Source organism: Falco peregrinus, chromosome 1 (genome assembly GCF_023634155.1).
Source record: "Falco peregrinus isolate bFalPer1 chromosome 1, bFalPer1.pri, whole genome shotgun sequence".
Taxonomy (NCBI): domain Eukaryota; kingdom Metazoa; phylum Chordata; class Aves; order Falconiformes; family Falconidae; genus Falco; species Falco peregrinus.
The window spans coordinates 122740471-122753551 of record NC_073721.1 but is presented as its reverse complement, the minus strand read 5'-3'; the positions used below and the strand labels follow the sequence as shown (position 1 = coordinate 122753551).

The following is a 13081-nucleotide window of genomic DNA, read 5'->3' as shown; positions in this document are numbered from 1 at the left end:
GTCGCTCCTTGTCCTCCCGCTGAGAACCCGGGCAGCGGGGTCCCTCAGGGGCGAGCCTGGGCAGCGGGGCCCTCCGGGGGTCTTGCCTGCTCAGCCCTACCGCCAGGCTGCAGTCTCTGCAGGGCGGTGGGCCCTACGCTGTGGGAAGGCCTTGGCGCCTCGGTGAGCATCGTCTCCCATCATGGCGCCGAGGGAGCAAGCGCCGGCCTGGTCGCCGCGTTGCATTCAGTCCCAGATGCTCCTTGCAGACAGCCGGGCTGGCTGGGGATGTGAAACATTGCGGTGCTGCTGTTTCTCCCAGCTTTGCCCAGGGTTACCTCAGGAGCGCTGTACTACCGGCGGGAGCCCCTTGCCCGCCCCACTGGCAAGCAGGCGGTGAAGGGTTCGGTCTGTGAATGAGCCATCCTGGATCACCTGGACACCTCCCTCTCCGCACAGATACTGGCTGCTTCTGCACTTTGTAAATGTAGAAGTGCCCTGGTTCAAGAGCTTGTTTCTGCAAACCCCTGTTTTGTTACTGGATAGCTGGATGGATACACAGCTGCGCGCTGTTAATGCCCGAGCGGCATGGCATAAACCTTTCCATATAAATGATCTATAGGTAATGCTTGAAAGATTTATCCACTAGAATAAATGTAAAGTTTGCTATTATTTTCAGTATTTTAGAAGTACAAATTTGGGAAAACCCCCCAGCATCTATAGCAAGTGGCAAATATGTCTGTGTTGGTAGAGGAGTACAGCCAGGTCCATCTGCCCAACAGAGGTGAGGCTGCTACAGCACGTGCCCCAGTCCCAGCCAACACAATACATGTTACAAAACAAAATGCTTTGCATATGCTGGACAGATACTAAAATTAATTTTGTCCTATGAAGTCTCATACTTTATGATTGCCTGAGTTGGTAGTAGTGCATCTTCCTGAAGGTGCATATGGTGAATGATCTGCCAGCATTTCCATTGGTAATGAAGGAGTCATTTCCCGGTCCAAGTCACCTGCCTGCTTGAAGCTTCTGACAGCTGCATCTTCCTGCATTCCTCCATCCCTCTGGAGCACTGAAAAACACCAGCCTGGTGTTTCCCAGCTGACTCAGCTAATTACTGAAATTAGCAAAAGATGTCTTCCCGACTCAGAGCCTTGGCTTTTAAATAACTGACAAGGTAACGCAAGCTTTCTCAGAATCCCTGGCATACATTTGTGATATGCTTGTCCCACGAAACGGAGGCTTGTATTTAGAGTTACTTCTGTGATGAAGAGCTTGTCCTTGCTGAGAATGAGGTAGGCCTTTTAAATACCTTTTCTTGACTAATGTACACCTTTGTGTTAATAATAACATGAGGGAAGAGTAATGTGGTAACAGATGGGGTGAATTCATAGGCTTTATTCGTACCCTTGCCCATGGTTCACCAGCTCGTGATGGAGAATTATGTAACTCGAGAAAATAATCCTATGATGGTTGTTTTGAATATTTAAAGAATTTTTGGATAATCATATCCCTTTGTGCTTTTTGAAACAGTTTTTATAGAAACTGGAAGCGTTGCATTATAAGTGGGGATTGTGGTATATAAAATTACGCTACCTTTTTTATTTTTTAGTTGAACTACACTAATACAGCTTGAATGTCTAGTTTTGCACAAATCTTTCCCTTATATCCAGTTTTTTACATTAGCAAGCATCAGGTTAGTTTTGTAGTCAGCTGAAGGTGCTTGGATGTGTGTACTGAATATTTACTTATTTGCTAAATTTGCTTAGGTACAATGTGTGTATGCAATTTCTTGCCACTGATTTTGGAAGCATAAAAAAACCCCACAAACCAAAATCCCACACCTTCCCTTTTTTCCTGCATGAATTAGATCCTATATAAAAGTAACTAATTCTCTTACGGGTATCATGTGACTGTTCAAACGTTGCCTCCTGTTTATTCTTTGCAAGTGCAAGCGAGCTAGATAGGGAAATGAATAAACATGAGCAATTTCTCATGAAACAAAACATTATACAGAATTAGTGAGAGTTAGGAGGCTTGAATAACTCAAACAATTAGCCCATAGAGGACACAGTTAATAGGAACATTCTGTTGCAGTCAGATGATACTTGTTCCAGGTGTTTGTTTACCCTTTAATATACTTTTTTCCCAGCAGGATTCAAAGGCCAGAATTTGTTGAAATCATCATGGAGCGATAGGTTTCTTATCCACTCAGCTTGAGAATATTTCCTCGTGTATGAGTCATTTTGACTGACCAACATGGTGAAGTTGTAGTGTGGAAATCACCACAGCACTATTTTAGTCTCAGATAAGCCGGAAGGAAGGAACAGAAGTTGAACACTCAGACATTGTGGGTGTTATGTGTGTGACTGGATGTTTGTGTGGGGGTGTATGTGTGAAAGAGCAAGAGATACATGAACATGTTTGATTATATTTTCATTTCACTTATTTTGCCACTTTATTCAGGACTACGTAGAGAAAGAGCTGCCTGAACAGTTAGTTAATGCACAAGTTAGCCTGTAAGAGTTAAGACTACACAAAGAAGGGTTTCACTTGAGAGTATCCACAATAGCTGCGAACAGCTCTAGCAGTAATCACAGACTTACCTTGAAATGAAAGAACTTGGTGAACATTTTCCTACAGCAGCTGCTAATATCCGAGCTTTGCTGGTTAATTTGGAAATGACTGCTGTGGTCAGATCACTGAATTCAGATGGAGCTGCTCGTTTCAGTGCACATATTGAAAATAGGCTATCAGGGCTTCAACCTGCCAGAAGAGTTTTTGAAAGTATTGTGTACATTCCAAGTTTCCACAACAGGAAGGACACCTGATACGTAAATAACCATTTTCATGAAAGATACAAGATAGGAAGTGGTGTTAGCAACAGCGACCTCTGCCAAGAAGATCTCTTATTTTTCAGGGATCTGAGCTGTGACTGGGGAGGAAGTGAAAAACTTGATCAGTATTTGCTGTCCTCTTCCTGCTTGAAGGGAACTGAGACAGAGCTCTTAATCATGAGCCAGGCACCAACACCAGGAGTTTGCCAACTGAGCCTTTCTGATCTTAATCAATACCCTGACAGTTTAGAGAATGAACAGCTATTTCTCCTGTTGGAGGAGGACTTTGAGAAGTGTTTATGAGAGCTGCTAACAGCTGATTTACAAACTGCGGATTTGAGATTGCTGTACTGTAACATCCGTTCAAAGTGTCTCTCTTATCCAGTACCAAACACGACGGGCAAAACAACAGTGACTGAGCTGCAGCTGAGCTCAGTGGAAGAGCCATGAGGTAGGCTCTGCTTGAATGAAGGCCTCACAGAGGCACTGGACAGTGTGTAAACTCCATGCTGATCTTCTCTCTGCACGGTAGGGAGGATTTGCCCATATGCCTCGTCCTTTATCTGTACATAGTTTCAACTGTCTCAGCGAGCCTGACAGATGTTAGAATGCAGTTGGTTGAGAGCAATATTTACCCCTGAAAGCAGGTATTATGGGCTCTTTAAGTTCCACAAAAGCCCTCAGAATATAGGGCCTTTTTTCAAGATACTCAGAACTCTTCTTTCTGGGTTTGTTTATGGAGTCAGGACAGGGAGAGATGGGAGACGATTCCTTTCTTTCCCTGGTTCTTGGCCTTTTACTAGTGAGCTCCTTTATCAGCACCAAAAATGCAGCCCTGGAGCAGCGTGTGAATTCTCCCTGGCGCTCCCAGTCAGCATAAGGAGGCGAAGAATTGGTATTGGTGGTGCTTGCTGTCACGTACAGTCTTTTATTGCTTTTATTCTATTACCAGTAATTGAAAGGCCAGCCAAATTTTTCTTAGACAATTAAATGACCTTTACAGATAGGACATTGCAAGGAGCCAGAGACGCTTTTCCAAGTGCTGCTGCAAACACAGTGCCCAGCTAGCCTGATATGTCATTACTGCCAATGTGTAAAGCACCAGTAAGCATATTTTTAAGAATCATGTTGTATGTGGTATGTTGAAAAAAGCAAATACTGAGATATTGGCCCAGGAATCTAAGGGTGCACGCTTTATCTCGGCAGGTGTTTGTTCACACAGCCTGTCAGACAAAGCGCAATTGTCTAGAAGGTCAAAGACCAATCCTAATACAAGGTTATGTCTGGAAATGGAAAATCACAAATGGCAGTAGGACAGCCACCGTAGGAAATCTGAGGCAGAGGAGGGGCAGACTAGGTTGCATTAGGTTGATGGCTGAGAACCGAGCTGTTCAAGGCTCAAGCACTGAGTGCTTCATGTATACAGCTGCCTCCTACTCTATCCTTACCTTCCAAGGTGTGGGAAGGGTGTGTCTCATCCCTGGGTCAAGAGGTTAGGGTAGAAGCAAAGATCGTGGTGCAAACTGCAAGGGATCCTTTCCACTTTCCATGGCAGCACAGTGCCAGGACCTTCCCCCTCGCCTCCAGATGAACAGTCTCATGAGGTGGCAGCAGCAAGCCTGCCCACAGGGCAAGGGTCCCCATACCAGTTTCTAGCCCAACGCACTGGGATTGTATCCCAATGCAGGATGGGACATCATGTTGTTTCGTGCACTGGTAAAGAAAACACTTGAGTGATCTGTTGTTTGCTTAATATTAATATAGTGAATCAGATCGCAGGATCTGTTGCAGCTAGTTCCCTTACCTAACAGTGACCTAAATCCAGCACTCACTTGGGCAGCAGAGGACTGCTCCAGGGTAGCTTTGGATGTTTACAACTACTACAGGCTTTGCGAGAAGCATGAGTAGAGGAGGATGGATGTGGTTAGAACATCCCTTCATCCTGTTGTCCCCTGAGGACAGAAAGATTTATCAGGGTTAGTGGCACCTGCACAATTAGAGTGGCCTTCTGGAGGTGCTCCTCTGGAGGAAGAGCTTCCTCAATTGTAACGGGTACCTGTCTGCATTTCAGTGACTCTGACTTCAAAGCAGGGTGGTCAGAATTATTCCTATAAATACCTGACACAGGGAGAATACAGATTTTTTTCTTGTTGAATCAGCTCTGAAACAGCAGCTGCATTATTCATGTGTGGGTCGTGGTTTGGTGTTCCAGCTCAAGGGAAGGAATAGCCAGAAAGGCAAAGAGGAATTGACAGTCATTTGCCTTCTTAGTTATGTCCTGCTTTAGCTGGTTGCTACTAGGGGCTGTAATTTGCGGGTTTTGAGGGTTTTATAAAGTGCCTTTTAAAAAATTTAATCTGAAAAAGTTTGAACTTGAGATGAACTCGAATCTCATACCAGAAAACCTCACACTGGAGGGAAGTGCATGCCTGGATCTGAACTCATCGTTTGGTAGAGCATTCCTGTAAACAGGAATGTGTGCCTTGTGGTGACTGCAGCCTTACCAGTTCACACCAAGCAATGACGTGGGATCATATCTCTGAGAAAACACAGATGGCATCTCCGATATCTTTGTAAAGATAGTTCCAAGCGGGCTGTTTGCTGGACAGCATCTGGTTGAAGCAGCCACCTTGGTGACTGTGTACAGCTCTCAGCATGGTCCAGCAACACAGCAATTAGCAGATGTAGTGGTGTTCCATGTGAAGCATTTATTTTCACAACACCATTTCTGATGGCTGCTGTTGTTGCCCAGGCTTAGGAAAGATATTACTTCAGCAGAAAATGGAGATAATGGAATGCTTTATGCCAAAAGGGAATGTAGAGTAAGAGCTACAATGGACGTAAAGTGGAGTCAGCAGCCTGAGACAGCACGCGTGATCATCAGGACAGGAAGCAGCCTGGGATTGCAGTCGAGCTCTGCTGATGGGAATGCGCGCTTTACCTTAAACCAGTGGTGTTTGGCTTTTACTGCTCTTTTAGCGTGATTTGCAATATAGACGCAGTATGATTCTGTCCTTAAAAAGATATGTGGCATGAGGTGCTTATGCTCTATGTCAGGTTGTTGGATGTTACAAGAGAAAGGATGACTTTAGGGAAGTTGTACAAATGCATTCAGAATTCACCTGCTATGCCTGGAGCAGCCAAAATTGTTCCATGACATGGAACCTCTTTCTTCATAACACTGAGGTCTGGAGTTCCATAGTGACTGCCAAAAGTTAAGTCCATCTAGCCAAGCTAACCCCATATCACAAGCTACTAGGTTTTCCTTGCGTGCCTTTACTCAGACTTAAAGTCCAAGCCAGTATTTCAGTCATCGTACAATTGCGGTGCCTGGCACAGGAAGGGAACAAGTGAAAGCAGGGCACTGTCACTGGTAAGGTGTGTGGAGGCAGGGTCTCCCCACATGTTCCCATCAAGAAATCAGCCCTGGATGGCAGAAGGTGGCAGAAAATCATGCATACCTCAAAACAACTCAGCTCCTTAACAACCTTTAAATAAATTCTGGTGACCAGAATAACCTCGGACCTGTAAGCAAGGCATGTCATCAGGTCAATAAAGATATTCTTGGTGTCCCAGAGAGGACATAGAGCTCGTGCCTCCAGTGCTTTGGAGGGAGGTAGAGCACCGCTGGCGATGGAAGCTGACTGAAATATCTAGGGGGGAAAAAGTCCTCTTACATTTATGGGTAACCAGCTGATGCTGCAAGGCATGAAATATGATTATAATTACTGTTTTAGGGTAGAGCTGCACCTTTTATGAGTGTGTCCCATTATGGGAAGTGAATCTGAGTCTCTCTCGAATAATTTCATAGGCCCTGGGGAGACCAGGACATATTGAGTCATATCCTCCTCGCTCTTCGTGTGTGTACAAGCAAAGATTCTCACAAATGCTGGATCAGAGCATGCGTCCTAGAAAGGTACTGAATCTTGTCATAAAGGACATGGCAACCCTGATATTCTTTCCGGTCACCTCTGGTTTTTTATTCATCTTGTTTCAAGGGAATTGTGTCTTAATTCAGGGTAGAAATTGTTAAGTTTCTGAACAGTAGGTTTTTCTGCTTTGCGTGAGGTTGAATCATTCCCATTACTGACTTTTTCTAGTTATCTATCAAGAGTCATCACCCTCCCAAACCTTTCCTTTGCTGTGAAGCTGAAGATGTTGAATCTTTTATGCCTTATATCATGAGACCAATTTTTCCAAAACTGGGAATCTCTGTTTAAACTGGCGGCTTTTTAAAACCATTGCTGGATGAACCACATTTAAAGATATTTAGACATTTATTGGAGAAATTTGTTGGTAACCAGTTCAAGTTGTGATTAAACCAAAAATGAAAAAGCTGGGCTGGTAATAGCTGGTTAAGCCTGTATTTCCTTTTAAAATAAAGTAGAGAAATTATTCTTAAATGTAAGAAAATGTTAGGACTTTCTGTCGTTTCAGTTATTGCATGCCTGTGTATTATCTGTGTGTTACAGACATGCATGTATATGTATATGCATAAATATATATGCATAAAAGAAAAAGAGAACACACATAAAACTCACTTGCCCCCGTAACTGTTGTTGTGAAAGCCAATAACGGTCATCTAGCTGTGAAAAGCATGGGCGATAAGAACACACTTAGTATTCATACTGTTCATTTTTAGAAGTGTGCACAATGAAGCAGCAATTTTGCCACTTTCTTCTGAAATATGAAGTATTAGGCATTGTCAGAGCCAGGATACAGGGCTAGATGGACTTTTTAACTGCCTGCTGTTGTGATTCTTATCTTCCTGTATGGGGTGAATTAGAATTCTTTGGATCAATGAATGTACACAGTCCTTCCTTGTATCAGAATAACATTACACATCCTCTTGTCATTATAACACACCAGAAGATTATTTTCAATGATAATGACAAGACCATGTCAATCATAGGACTTTTGTGGTGGGAATGTGCTTCTTATTACATCTTTCATGTGGCAGATTTCCCCCTTTTTTCTTCTTGAATTACCACTCAGAAGTTGGTAGCAAAATGTTCAGAATTTAAAATAGAGAAAAAGAAAGCATCTCGCTTCTGCTGCCACCAATGCTCTAAGTTATACAGGCACTGACTTCTCCTGTGCATCCATGATTATAAAAACAGTATAGGCAGCGCCTGCATTTTGTTCTGCTTAAATATCTGTACAGATCACAGCTTTTCCCTGATAGACACTATTGTTGGAAAACATTAGTATGCACTACCTGTATTTTTCCATGTTCAAAGGAAGCAATCACAGAGCACTTCGTTTATTTTACTAAAAGCTCACTAAGTGCTGCACTGTTGCCGTTCTGGAAATAATGTATTTTCATGTAAAGGCATTATCATTAACAGATTCTTTTCAAATTCCGGGAAGAATATGGTATTTTTATTTGGCATAATGAAATCTGAACACTTAATAAATTTGGTTGTTTTAAGGCCTTTAATTTCCTCCACACCTGATTTTTTTTTACTTCACCAAGTTCACTGGAAATTTCTTCCGTGTAGACAAGGTCTTCTGGGCCCAGTGCTAGATCTTGGTCTTGGTGTTTAACTGATGAAGACACTGGCTATTGGCATCTGCAGGAGCTGAGAAACACAGAAATGGATTGTAGAAGATGCCAACTGTAAAACAACTGCACCGGAAAGTTAACTTAGAAAGAATAAAGATTTAGCTCAAATGTTGATGGAGCAACTTACCTGAGGTGTCTGAAATTAGGCAGTCTGAGTCCTCTTAGTGTCTCTGGAAAGAAAGGAGCATTTTCAGATATGTCTCAGGCACTGCCATGGATTTTGAGGTCAATATTATTCTGAAATTTTAGGAAGATCATTCGCATTCTCCAGCATGAAGGATAGGAGCATAAGGCTTCCTGAAAGTCAGTAGGATTTAGGTTCCTAAGTTGGGAAGATGCTTTAGAAATGGGGCTGGTTATCACCTCAATGTAGCACATTTTCTTAATCTTTGTTTTGGTCATTCTGTGCATTTTTGCTTTGGACTGTTTGTCCTTTTAATAAATAACCAATTTTAAATTAATTATAATTGGTCAGTCTCTTGTAAGTCTTCAGTTTTCATACTTTGCTAGTCTGTAAAACTTCCCAAGAAAAATGGTGTCATAATTGCAACATTTTGCACCTTGACATTAAGTGTATATTTCACTCATGGCCAATTTAAAAATCAAAATAGAAACTTTGTAATAATCTCCCTTTACAGTTTGGGTTATGAGAAGCTGAGAATTCCCTTAGGCTTGATTGATAAAACATGGCATTTATCCTATTCCTAGGATGATGTTCAGCAAACTTTATGACAGAGGGAAACAGCTGGTAAAGTGGGTTCATGGAAAGGTGAAGGTAATATAGACATAAAAAACAAGAGGATAATGATTTTAAAAGGGATAATAGTTGTAATAACACCATTAACCTTTTGCTTCAAATTATTGAATGTGTGGTCTCTTCAGCAGGCTAATCAAAGGTTTGCATTAACTGCAATGCAAGAGGAAGTGGCAATATACAACCTAGGGTGATTTTTCCCCCCCTCTTCCAATTATTCACTATCAAGCCCTTACTGGAGGGAAAAAAAAAAAGAGAGAGAGAGAAAAACTGACCCTTTGGCTGTTGAAGACCCCTTCCAATTCTAAAATGAAGCTGAGCTGCTTTCAGAAGAAACAAACTCCATCTTCCTTCCTGCTTTGTAAAAGCTGGATTTTCCTAGGGAAAAAATAAATGAAAAATAAATGTAATTTGTTGTAGATACATAGAAATTAAAGTCAGGGATGTAAACAGGGAGCAAAGTGTTGCAGGGCAGACTATCAGTAAGAGCTAGCCAGTGTAGGCACGTCACTGCAGAGGTCTGATGGCTCACTTGGGATGCGTGAAGCTCCATGCTACTCTGTCTAGGTCACTTCTGGTATCAGAACAGCCAATTCAGTCTGGAACAGAAAAAAACTGCCTTTTTTACTTTTGTGTTACATGCACACAGCGCTGACTAGCAGAGGCAGACTATGCTTTGACAGTTTATTTGCATGGTAAAAGGCAAATGCACTGATGGTGGAAAATTGCTGTAGATGATAGAAAGGCTCATGGTGACTTGATGGAATTGTTCGGGAATTTGTCTGATTGGATAAAATCTGCTCCGTCACACGATACACGGTTTTGCAGGTGGCAGCCCTTATTGTTCACTTAAGGCATCTATCCAAGGTGCACATCAGAGCACCTTCGGTTGGAAACCTCCCTTCTGTATGCAGTCAGGGGAGAGAGAAGCACCTGAGTTAAGACACCCAAAGCAAGATGGTCTGACTGGCTTGCCATGTGTCCTGTCAATCTAGTATGAAAGGCATAAGTGTAAAAGGAAGTTTGCACCGTTCCTTACTGACAAAACCCCATACCATTAACAGTCCCATTCTGTGGAATCAGAAGACGGTGAAAGACTTCAGGAGCAGCGTGCCTTGAATTTGAATTAACCAGATTGAATTTAAAATCAACAAGCTGAAAAGACCTGAGATAAGAAGTCAGAACATTCAGAGGAAATGAGAACTGTTCTGGGAACTAAAGGTGAGAGAAACACTAAGTCACATTAAAAATATTCAGCAAGAAAAGAGACACCTTTTCTTTTGCTGGACACTTTTCTTAGAAGTCATCTATAATCAGTGACCTTTCCCAGGCACTTTCCCAGGCTGTTTTTAGTAGCTGAATCCTTTGTTTCAAAACCACCCATTGATTCAGTGCCCTGAGTGAGAAGTAATTAAGGTGGACAGAAATCTTGCCTGCTGTATGGACGTGTGAGGTGTAGAAGAGAGAGGCAGAAAGGGGAGTGAATGAATTTTTCCAAAAGATAGCTCTCACAATACATGTGAGTCTGCTGTAGTGTATTGTTAAATACATGTGCATGTAGATGTGCAGTTCTATTCATCTTTCTGTCTATTGATCTATTTATTTCCATATACACACATGCTGATGTACATATGTGTGTGTTCCTTAAAGATAATGAACTGTTTAGGCAGTACTTTGTCAGAATATCATTTAAAGAGTTACATCCTTTTAATGCACAGCAGTTTAAGCAAACTCCAAGGTTCTTACTCGGCAATAAACCCATTAAATCATCTTAAATACCATGTCATAATGACAATTTGATGCCACCAGATGTGGCACTAGGGAATTTTTTTTTTCTTAAATGCTTTCCTGGAGATACAGCTTCCTGAATTTTAAATTCTCTAGCCTGTTTGCACAGCTGTTAGATCACAGAGCTCTGCCATCTTTTTGCCTTGCATCAGTTACTCACTAAATTGTGTGTGGCATGACTACAAACTCACTGCATCTAAATATTTAGGCTCATATCCGCTTCACCCTCGTAAAGGCTGAATAGTTGGGCAGTATGGGAGAGAGTGTATAAGCGTTAAAGTCTGAGAGGAGTAGCCATTCCAGTTGCGGAGCTCCCTCGGGGGAAGATTGTAGAGATGCAGTCAGAAGACTACCCTTTTCACTGGCTACTTAGTGTCCTAGATGTGTGAAAAATATAGATGCCAGGCCACTTCCCTGGCTTTTCTCACACTGCTAGCCAGAAAGTTCCAAACCAGTTGCCTATGTCACCACTTCTACATGAGGGAGACTTGGAAGAGGACACATTGGCAGGATACAACAAAAGTCCAGAAAAACCCCTCTCACAAATAAATATTATTTAATACTGTGCATATTTACCTAGGGGAGCAAGCCATGGGAGGCTTTGGAAAAATGTAGAGGCCACAGAAATATGTTAAATGAGGAGCAGAATGAGTGGAGGGAAGGTACTTTACTGGCTCTGAAACATAGTGGTCCAGAAGCTGCCACTAAGCCAAGAAGTCTCTAACTTCTGATTGACAGAAAGTAGACCATCTAATGAGCAGGCTGTTGACTTACCTGACCAGCAGCACTGGCCTGATCAAAGATGGGACACTGGGCCTTTGCTCTGATCTAGTATGGGGGGACCATGTTATCAGGCTTTTTGTCATGCTGTGAGTTTGTATGGGCGAGTGCTGCGTGATCTGGGGTAGCAAACGTGGCTTGCTCTCCCTCTGCGACCTTGTGTTAGATGCACATCAAAAAAGTGGTGGACATGTGAGAGACATATGTTGTCAAGGATTTGAAGTGAGGTTGTGCATTTTGTATAATTAGAATGCACTAATAGGTGTGATCACGTCTGAGGTGCAAGCATTGGTGGTGGGATTTGGAGCTGCTCTTAGGTGGGTCAAAATCATGGTCTGTGACCCCGGGGGAATCACCGTGGGCATTTCCTGAGGCTCAAGAAGATTGGCACAAGACACTGAAAGCCTAACTTTCTAGATGGGAAACACCTACTCAGTCTGAGTGTGATTCAGTGTCATCACAATACCGACCTCTTAATCAGTGCCAAAGGATTATTAAATCCTGATTTCATGTGAATTAGGAGTAGCCGTCAAAAGGCTCATGCAAAGCCCAGTGGAAAGATTACCGTTGCTTTGCATGGAGTCTTCGTTTGATTTGCTGTTTGGCTCTGGGGCTGACACACAAGTGTTTTGAGCATCTCTGTATTGAAGAGGGCATGGAATGCTGTCTAGATTACCCTCCAGTTAAGTGTAATATTTGATAACATCAGTAAATACAAAACAGAAACAAAATGACAACAGCGTTTGAGCATCTTGTGATAGCAAATGAGGTGGAAAAGTTAAATGGATATAGAAGAGGATCCCCAGAGGTTGGATCGCAGCATGATGATGGTAGGAGCCCAGTTGTTACCATACTGATATCAACATGTGGAGCTCTAAATCTTTTTGGATTGTGGCTGAATGGAGAGATTTGCTCATAGCTGCCTTTTCTATTATTCATATTGTATAGGCTGTCCTTCCTCTCCTACCAGCAAACAAATAAAAACTCTGTGCCAGCTATAGCGGCACTTTACATGGAAAAGCAATGAAGCAATTTCAGGAAAGTATTAGATGTAATTTTGGCTTTTTTTTGCTGTCACTTAGCAGCTAGAAAGAGGAGATGCACTGATGTGCAGAGCCAGGCGTGTATTATGCAAACTCATACCACAATCTCATTGTCTGTTCGTGGACCCTCGTATCTCTCTGTTTCCATCTGTTGTTTTAAGACTTAAGTTGTTTGGAGGACATCCAAATTCCTTTCCTTTCCCCAACTTTAGTGAAGTACCTGCCTGCCTTAGGCTCCTTACATAGACAACAGAGAGAGAGGCTTCTCCAAAGAATGTGATGTGCCAGGGGGTGCTCCTTTCTCTCCTTCTCCCCCTTCCCTCCTTCCATCCTC

The 13081-nt window shown here is 42.5% G+C and overlaps 1 long non-coding RNA gene across 2 annotated transcripts in view; it reads left to right on the top strand.

Annotated features, from left to right (window-relative positions):
* The window catches only part of LOC114013567 (uncharacterized), a 49442-nt gene that overhangs the window by 4439 nt on the left and 31922 nt on the right, over positions 1 to 13081 (top strand). The gene's annotated exons all lie outside the window — the stretch shown is intronic.